Raw genomic sequence first — 10,625 nt, 5'->3', positions numbered from 1 at the left:
AAAAAACACCACCAAAACACGTGAGGATGCTTCTGGGTTTACACAGCCTTGTGTAGACAAACTGTTTACAGTAGGGAGTGTGGGAGAGAAGTAAGGGGTGAGGTGGAAGAGGAGAAGGATAAGGAAAAAAGCAGGGGTGGGAGGAGAGGATGAAGGGAGGAGGATAAGATTTGTGTGTGTGTCATGTAGTACCTGGCAGATGTTCTTTGGAAGATGAAGATGGGAGAGATTGCAGAGACAGAGGCTCAGAGAATTTACCCTATTTGTCCTGTTCTAATCAAAGGTCTGACTGTGGTATGGTGCTGCAGAAACTAAACACTGTTCAGCTGAGTAAGAAACTATGCAATACCATCTGTGAATTGAAGAACTTACCACAAAATATTTCACTTCATAACAGCAGAATTACTTTGAATTACTTTGTAATGTACAGTGCCTTGCAAAAGTATTCATTCCCCTTGGTGTTTTTCCTATTTTGTTAAATTACAACCTGTAGTTTAAATTGATTTTTATTTGGATTTCATGTAATGGACATGCACAAAATATTCCAAATTGGTGAAGTGAAATGAAAGATTTGTTGTTTAAAAAAATTCTAAACACAAAAAAATGTAAAAGTGGTGCATGCATATGTATTGACCCCCTTTGCTATGAAGCCCCTAAATAAGATCTGGTGCAACCAATTACCTTCAAAAGTCAGGGACAAAAAAAAAAGTCAGGGACAAAGTTGTGGAGAAGTACAGATCAGGGTTGGGTTATAAAATAATATCAGAAACTTTGACCATCCCACAGAGCACCATTAAATCCATTATTAAAAAATGGAAAGAATATGGCACCACAACAAACCTGCCAAGAGAGGGCCGCCCACCAAAACTCATGGACCAGGCAAGGAGGGCATTAATCAGAGAGGCAACAAAGAGACCAAAGATAACCCTGAAGGAGCTGCAAAGCTCGACAGCGGAGTTTGGAGTATCTGTCCATAGGACTACTTTAAGCCATACACTCCACAGAGCTGGGCTTTAAGGAAGAGGGGTCAGAAAAAAGCCATTGCTTAAAGAAAGAAATAAGCAAACACGTTTGGTGTTCGCCAAAAGGCATGTGGGAGACTCCCCAAACATATGGAAGAAGGTACTCTGGTCAGATGAGACTAAAATTTAGCTTTTTGACCATCAAGGCAAATGCTATGTCTGGCGCAAACCTAACCCCTCTCATCACCCCGAGAATACCATCCCCACAGTGAAGCATGGTGGTGGCAGCATCATGCTGTGGGGATGCTTTTCATCAGCAGGGACTGGGAAACTTGCCAGAATTGAAGGAATGATGGATGGCTCTAAATACAGGGAAATTCTTGAGGGAAACCTGTTTCAGTCTTCCAGATTTGAGACTGGGACGGAGGTTCACCTTTCAGCAGGACAATGATCCTAAGCATACTGCTAAAGAAACACTCGGGTGGTTTACAGGAAAACATTTAAATGTCTTGGAATGGCCCAATCAAAGCCCAGACCTCAATCCAATTGAGAATCTGTGGTATGACTTAAAGATTGCTGTACACCAGCGGAACCCATCCAACTTGAAGGAGCTGGAGCAGTTTTGCCTTGAAGAATGGGCAAAAATCCCAGTGGCTAGATGTGCCAAGCTTATAGAGACATGGCACATGGACTTGCAAGTTTTCAGTTTTTTTGTCGTATTTCTTGTTTGTTCCACAATAAAAAATATTTTGAATCTTCAAAGTGGTAGGCATGTTGTGTAAATCAAATGATACAAACCATCCAATAATCCATCTTATTTCCAGGTTGTAAGGCAACAAAATAGGAAAAATGCCAGGAGGGTGAATACTTTCACAAGCCACTGTATACAGTCAAATACGTACAATATTAGTTTCCATTAACTGCAGAAATTTGAATGGAATAATACTCATATATTTAATATGATTTCCAACTGTACAGTTACAGTATAGTGCATTGATAATTCTTTGTACAATTATTTTTGATTAATCATACAAAAATAATAAATACAAATATTTTGATACACACATTACCAAACAAGTCTTACACTTTCTGAAGAAATGTTTAAAATATCTTCAAAGCGAGTACAAAGAGGTCTGTAGGAAAACTCACAGAATAGATTTGCAAATAAAACACTGATAAACATATGGAATGTCTCCATGAAATGACACTTAACTTCTTAAGGATAGGGGGCAGTATTCGGAAGTTCGGATGACTGACGTGCCCAAAGTAAACTGCCTGTTACTCAGGCCCAGAAGCTAGGATATAGCATTGGATATAAAACACTCTGAAGTTTCTAAAACTGTTAAAATAATGTCTGTGAGTATAACAGAATTGATATGGCAGGTGAAAACCCGAGGAGAATCCACCTGGAATCTTTTTCTTTTAGGTCACCACCCATTGAAATGCTTGTCTATGGGATATTCAAAGGAAATCCTCCCAGATTGCAGTTCCTATGACTTACACTAGATGTCAACAGTCTTTAGAAAGGGTTTCAGGCTTGTTTTTTGAAAAATTACTTAGTAATTGTAGTTTTTCAAGGTGGCTCTCATTTTGGACTGGATGAGGTCGCGCACTTCATTATTTATCTCCGGTAATGAACATACTATTCTCCGTCTTACATTTAATCATTTATTTACATATTAGGGTACCTGAGGATTTATTAGAAATGTTGTTTGACTTGTTTGGACTAAGTTTTTTGGTAACTTTTGGGATTCCTTTGTATGCATGTTGAACGAGTGGAACGGGTGGACTACTGAATCAAACGCGCCAACTAAACTGACTTTTTTGGGATATAAAGAAGGACTTTATCGAATAAAACAACCATTTGTTGTGTAGCTGGGACCCTTGGGATTGCAAACAGAGGAAGATCTTCAAAGGTAAGTGATTTATTTTATCGGTATTTCTTACTTTTGTGATGCCTCTGCTGTTTTGGAAAATGTTTTTAATGCTTTTGTATGCGGGGCGCTGTCCTCAGATAATCGCATGGTATGCTTTCCCCGTAAAGCCTTTTTGAAATCTGACAAAGTGGCTGGATTAACAAGAAGTTAAGCTTTTAAATGATGTATGACACTTGTATTTTCATGAATGTTTAATTATTAAGATTTTTGTATTTTGAATTTCGCGCTCTGCAATTTCACCGGGTGTTGTCAATATGTGGCGATAGCGTCCCACCTAGCCCAAATAGGTTTTGAGTGCTACAAGTGGAGCTACAAGACATCTAGCAAAGTGTTGACAAAATCCCTCCTGAGATGTGTGCAAATCTGGTGGCCAACTACAAGAAACGTCTGACCTCTGTGATTGCCAACAAGGGTTTTGCCACCAAGTACTAAGTCATGTTTTGCAGAGGGGTCAAATACTTATTTCCCTCATTAAAATGCAAATCAATTTATAACATTTTTGACATGCGTTTTTCTGGATTTTTTGGTTGTTATTCTGTCTCTCACTGTTCAAATAAACCTACCATTAAAATTATAGACTGATCATTTCTTTGTCAGTGGGCAAACTTACAAAATCAGCAGGGGATCAAATACTTTTTTCCCTCACTGTATCAGCACCACTGTATCAACTAGGAAATGGGATGGTGAGAGCAGATCATAAGAAACTGTTTATTAACCAATCAAATTAATTTATAAAGCCCTTTTTACATCAGCTGATGTCACAATGTCCTGTACAGAAACCCAGCCTAAAACCCCAAACAGCAAGCAATGCAGGTTTAGAAGCATGGTGGCTAGGAAAAACTCCCTAGAAAGGAACCAGGCTATGAGAAGTGGCCAGTCCTCTTCTGGCTGTGCCAGGTGGAGATTATAACAGAACATGGCCAAGATGTTCAAATGTTCATAGATGACCAGCAGGGTTAAATAATAATAATCACAGTGGTTGTTGAGGGTGTGACAGGTCAGCACCTCAGGAATAAATGTCAGTTGACTTTACATAGCCGATCATTCAGAGTATCTCTACCGCTCCTGCTGTCTCTAGAAAGTTGAAAACAGCAGGACTGGGACAGTTAGCACATCCGGTGAACAAGTCAGGGTTCCATAGCCGCAGGCAGAACAGTTGAAACTGGAGCAGTAGCACGGCCAGGTGGACTGGGGACAGCAAGGAATCATCAGGCCAGGTAGTTCTGAGGCATGGTCCTAGGGCTCAGGTCCTCCGAGAGAGAAAATGAAAGAACGAAAGAGAGAAAGAGAGAGAGAATTAGAGAGAGCATACTTAAATTCACACAGGACACCGGATAAGACAGGAGAAATACTCCAGATATAACAGATTGACCCTAGCCACCCGACACAAACTACTGCAGCATAAATACTGGAGGCTGAGACAGGAGTGGTCGGGAGACACTGTGGCCCCGTCCGATGATACCCCCGGACAGGGCCAAACAGGCAGGATATAACCCCACCCACTTTGCCAAAGCACAGCCCCCACACCACTAGAGGGATGGATATCTTCAACCACCAACTTACCATCCTGAGACGAGGCCGAGTATATCCCACAAAGATCTCAGCCACGGCACAACCCAAGGGGGGGCGCCAACCCGGACAGGAAGATCACGTCAGTGACTCAACCCACTCAAGTGACGCACCCCTCCTAGGGACGGCATGGAAGAGCACCAGTAAGGCAGTGACTCAGCCCATGTAATAGGGTTAGAGGCAGAGAATCCCAGTGGAGAGAGGGGAACTGGCCAGGCAGAGACAGCAAGGGCGGTTTGTTGCTCCAGTGCCTTTCCGTTCACCTTCACACTCCTGGGCCAGACTACACTTAATCATAGGACCTACTGAAGTGATGAGTCTTCAATAAAGACTTAAAAGATGAGACCGAGTCTGCATCTCTCACATGGGTAGGCAGACCATTCCATAAGAATTGAGCTCTATAGGAGAAAACCCTGCCTCCAGCTGTTTGCTTAGAAATTCTAGGGACAGTAAGGAGGTCTGCGACTTGTGACCGTAGCGTAAGTGTAGGTATGTACGGCAGGACCAAATCGGAAAGATAGGTAGGAGCAAGCCCATGTAATGCTTTGTAGGTTAGCAGTAAAACCTTGAAATCAGCCCTTCTCTTAACGGGAAGCCAGTGTAGAGAGGCTAGCACTGGAGTAATATGATAACATTTTGGGGTTCTAGTCAAGATTCTAGCAGCCGTGTTTAGCACTAACTGAAGTTTATTTAGTGCTTTATCCGGGTAGCCGGAAAGTAGAGCATTGCAGTAATCTAACCTAGAAGTGAGAAAAGCATGGATACATTTTTCTGCATCATTTTTGGACACAAAGTTTGTGATTTTTGCAATGTTACGTAGATGGAAAAAAGCTGTCCTTGAAACAGTCTTGATATGTTCGTCAAAAGAGAGATCAGGGTCCAGAGTAACGCCTAGGTTCTTCAGAGTTTTATTCGAGACGACTGTACAACCATCAAGATTAATTTTCAGATTCAACAGAAGATCTCTTTCGTTCTTGGGACCTAGAACAAGCATCTCTGTTTTGTCCGAGTTTAAAAGCAGAACATTTGCAGCCATCCACTTCCTTATGTCTGAAACACAGGCTTCCAGGGAGGGCAATTTGGGGGCTTCACCATGCTTCATCGAAATGTACAGCTGTGTCATCCGCATAGCAGTGAAAGTTAACATTATGATTTCGAATGACATCACCAAGAGGTAAAATATATAGTGAAAACAATAGTGGTCCTAAAACGGAGCCTAGATGAACACCGAAATTTACAGTTGATTTGTCAGAGGACAAACCATCCACAGAGACAAACTGATATCTTTCTGACAGATAAGATCTAAACCAGGCCAGAACTTGTCCATATAGACCAATTTTTGGGTTTCCAATCTCTCCAAAAAATGTGGTGATCGATGGTATCAAAAGCAGCACTAAGGTCTAGGAGCACGAGGACAGATGCAGAGCCATGGTCTGACGCCATTAAAAGGTAATTTACCACCTTCACAAGTGCAGTCTCAGTGCCATGATGGGGTTTAAAACCAGACTGAAGCGGTTTGAATACATTGTTTGTCTTCAGGAAGGCAGTGAGTTGCTGCGCAACAGCTTTTTCAATTTTTTTTTAGATGAATGGGAGATTCGATATAGGCCAATAGTTTTTTTTATATTTTCTGGGTCAAGGTTTGGCTTTTTTAAGAGGCTTTATTACTGCCACTTTTAGTGAGTTTGGTACACATCCGGTGGATAGGGAGCAGTTTATTATGTTCAACAAAGGAGGGCCAAGCACAGGAAGCAGCTCTTTCAGTAGTTTAGTTGGAATAGGGTCCAGTATGCAGCTTGAAGGTTTAGAGGCCATGATTATTTTCATCACTCAGATGCAGGCCATCAGTCCAGTAAAAACATTGCTAATTATTATGCTCACGCAGCTGTGCCTCACAAGTAATACAACTAATGATCTATTACCAGTGTGATTATATACATAAAATGTTGAAATATCATTTCTGAGAAGAACAACATTGACTGGGCAATTGAAGCGTAGCTAATATGCGCAGATAATGTATTGAACCTATTTATTTGTACCTTTATTTAACTATAGCCTACTGCACAAACCTCATTGCTACAGAACTGTTTTTAATTGGTTAATGTTGCATAGGCTTGTGTTTTTTAAGTAATGTTTAAAAAAAAATCTGAGCAGTAGATCTCGGCTTGCATTTTGACTCAGAAAGTGATCTTGACTCAGAAAAGGTTGGTGACCACTGCTCTATACCAAAACAATACCACTGCAAAAAGAAGGCATATTAGCCAGACACAGAATGGCATTTGATGCAACCAGATAAACTGAGCAACTGCTCTGTCCAATCAGTGGGCATCTTTTGAGTTCAATATCATTACATTGGATTTTTTTTTACATCAACATTTTACAGAGACACCCATGTATGCATTAATGGATCAATTATACAATCATACAATCAATTTTACTTTGTTTTTACCAATCCAACTACATATTGGTAATCATTTATTTGAATGGTAAATCTCTATTAATAAACATGGTAAATCAAGATGTAGCCTAGGCCTATCCACAATACAGGTAAATGCATATTTAACAGGAGTGAGTGCATGTATTGAGTTATTGGGCTTGTTTTGGCTTATTTCATGGTTCTACAGATGACAAACAAATATGTTTACCTTCCATTTGGGAATTATTTTATTGTACTGATCAACAACCTTTTCATAGAAGTAGCTTATTTTATAAAACATTTTCTTTTTAACCAGTAATGACTTCAATGTAAGAGGGGGGTAGCCCTTCTGATAATCTTTGTGAGAGACGTGAGAGAGAGACCCAATAATGTCTATTTACCACCACAAACCGACGCTGGCACTAAGACCGCACTCAAGGAGCTGTATAGGGCCATAAGCAAACATTTAAATGGGGAAAACCTAGTCAGTTGTACAACTGAATGCCTTCAATTGAAATGTGTCTTCCACATTTAACCCAACCCCTCTGAATCAGAGAGGTGCAGGGGGCTGCTTTAATTAACATCCATGTCTTCAGCGCCCGGGGAACAGTGGGTTAACTGCCTTGCTCAGGGGCAGAATGACAGATTTTTACCATGTCAGCCCGGGGATTTGATTCAGCAACCTTTACGGATAATGGCCCAACACGCTAACCACTAGGCTACCAGATGTGGTGCTCCTAGTTATGGTGATTTTAAATGCAGGAAAACTGAAATCCGTTTAACCTCATTTCTACCAGCATGTCACCTGTGCAACTAGAAGCAAAAAACTCTAGATCATCTTTACTCCACACACAGAGATGCATACAGAGCTCTCCTTCGCCCTTCATTTGGCAAATCTGACCATAACTCCTGATTCCTGTTACAAGCAAAAACTCAAACAGGAAGTACCAGTGACGCGCTCAATATGGAAATGGTCCGATGATGGTAAACTACAGGACTGTTTCGCTAGCACAGATTGGAATATGTTCAGGGATTCATCCTATCTGCATTGAGCTAAAGGCTAGAGCTGCCGCTTCAAAGGAGTGGGACACTAATCCGGACACTTATAAGAAATCCTGCTACGCCCTCCGACAAACCATCAAACAGGCAAAGATCCAATACAGGGCTAAGATCGAATCATACTACAACGGCTCTGATGCTCGTCAGATGTGGCAGGGCTGGCAAACTATCACGCGAGCTGCCAAGTGAAGCAAGCCTACCAGACAAGCCAACTGCCTTTTATGCTCGCTTCGAGGCAAGCAACACTGAACCATGCATGAGAGCACCAGCTTTTCCGGGTGACTGTGTGATCACGCTCTCCATAGCCGATGTGAGTAAGACCTTTAAACAGGTTAACATTCACAGGGCCAGATGGATTAGCAGGAAGTGTACTCAGAGCATGCCCTGACCAGCTGGCAAGTGTCTTCACTGACATTTTCAACCTCTCCCTGACCCAGTCTGTAATACCCAAATGTTCCAAGTGGACCACCAATAGTACCTGTGCCCAAGAACGCCAAGGTAACCTGTATAAATTACTATCGCCCCGTAGCACTCACATCTGTAGCCATTAAATGCTTTGAAAGCCTCAACAGATCCACAGATGACACAATCTCTATTGCACTCCACACTGCCCTTTCCCACCTGGACAAAATGAACATCTATGTGATAAACCTGTTCATTGACTAAAGCTCAGCCTCCAAGCTCATCACTGAGCTAAGAAACCTGGGACTGAACACCTCCCTTTGTAACTGGATCCTGGGCTTCCCGATGAGCCGTCCCTCAGCCCAGGGCACGAACGCTGCCCACTCCCCCGGCCAATCCTGGCAATACGACCGCAGAAACCTGCTCACATCCTGGTTCACTCTCTCCACCTGCCCATTACTCTCGGGATGAAACCCCGAGGTAAGGCTGATCGAGACCCCCAGACGTTCCATAAACGCCTTTCAAACCCTCGAAGTAAACTGGGGACCTCGATCAGACACTATATCCTCAGGCACCCCGTAGTGCTGGTAGACGTGCGTAAACAAGGCCTCCGCAGTCTGTAGGGCCGTAGGGAGACTGGGCAGAGGGAGGAGACGGCATGACTTAGAAAACCGATCCACAACGACCAGGATCGTGGTGTTTCCCTGAAAGGGGGGAGATCGGTAACAAAATCCACCGACAGGTGCGACCAAGGCCGCTGTGGAATGGGTAAGGGGTGTAGCTTCCCTCTGGGCAGGTGCCTAGGAGCCATACACTGTGCGCACACCGAGCAGGAGGAAACATAAACCCTCACGTCCTTGGCCAAAGTAGGCCACCAGTACTTCCCAGCCAAACAGCACACCGTCCGACCGATCCCAGGATGACCAGAGGAGGGGGACATGTGGGCCCAATAGATCAACCGGTCACGGACAGCAGACGGAACGTAACTTGTAGTTGATAGGCTGGTAGTTGATTTTAAGGTACAGTTATGATAATGGGGATTTGTAATTAACATTGAGATTGGACTAAAATGTTGGTAAATGGATGCTTAAATGTAACCATCGACTGTCTTACTTTTGCATAGGGTCAATTAAACATGAGAAGAAAGGGAGAGATATCAGATGTTTTTTTTAAAGAAGCACAAACAGGCAGATCAGGTGCAAACAAACCCCAGCCCTTTCATCACCACCGGACCCCAGAGCAGCTACCTACCTGAGGCTAGTCAGAGTGAGTGGGGTCAGACTGCACAAGGACCCTGTCTACCACCACCAGGTCAGAGCATCTACCAGGCAGTCAGTCACATGCCCAGTTCAGAATTTAAGTTTAGCTTCAGCTTGTAATAGATGATTTTGTCAGATGAAGCCTCACTTTAAAATGTTGGTTGTTGATTCATGTGTGTTCTTGTTTTGATGGCTGCATTTTTATTTTGATTATACACGAACAGTTCTTGTGTTATTTTAATGTAATAGATGTATCAAGGGATGACACAGAGACCTCTGGCTCTGAGCAAGACAGTGAGCCAGAGCTGCCAGGAGATGTTATTGAGCCCATCAAAACTGCATCAAGTACCAGATATGCTGTTCCAAAAGGACCCAATGGTATGCCAGGCCTATACTTTTGTAACGGGCGTCGTAAGGATTGGACCAAGGTGCAGCGGGAACGTGTATACTCATCGTCTTTATTTAATTAAAAGAAGGAAAAACAAACCACATATACAAAACAACTAACAGTCCTGTCATGTGCACAGACACAAAACAGGAGACAACTACCCACAAATCCCATTACAAAAACACCTCTATACATAGGACCTTCAATCAGAAGCAACGAGGAGCAGCTGCTTCCAATTGAAGGTCAGCTCCATTAACTAAACATAGAAATAGAAAGACTAGAACTAACATAGAAATACACTTACATAGAACATAGACCAAAAAACCCCGGAACACATAAAACAAACACCCCTCTTACATAAGCACATAGCCCAACAAACTCCGAACCACATAAAACAAACACCCCCTGCCACGTCCTGACCAAACTACAATAACAAATAACCCCTTTACTGGTCAGGACGTGACAACTTTAAACTACACATTTTAGTTAGCAGCTGTTAGTATCTAATCTTGTGTATCCCTTAATTATACATTTCCATAGAGATATGACACATTATTTAACGTGTATTTCAGACATTTCAAGATCCAGAGAAGAGGGTCCTGTACAGCTGTGTTTGAAAACATTTCCCACAAC

The sequence above is a fragment of the Salmo salar genome, chromosome 01 (assembly GCF_965601325.2).
Source record: "Salmo salar chromosome 01, fSalSal1, whole genome shotgun sequence".
Classification (NCBI taxonomy): Eukaryota; Metazoa; Chordata; class Actinopteri; order Salmoniformes; family Salmonidae; genus Salmo; species Salmo salar.
The sequence above is the reverse complement of the archived record's forward strand: the minus strand, read 5'-3'. Positions refer to the sequence as shown.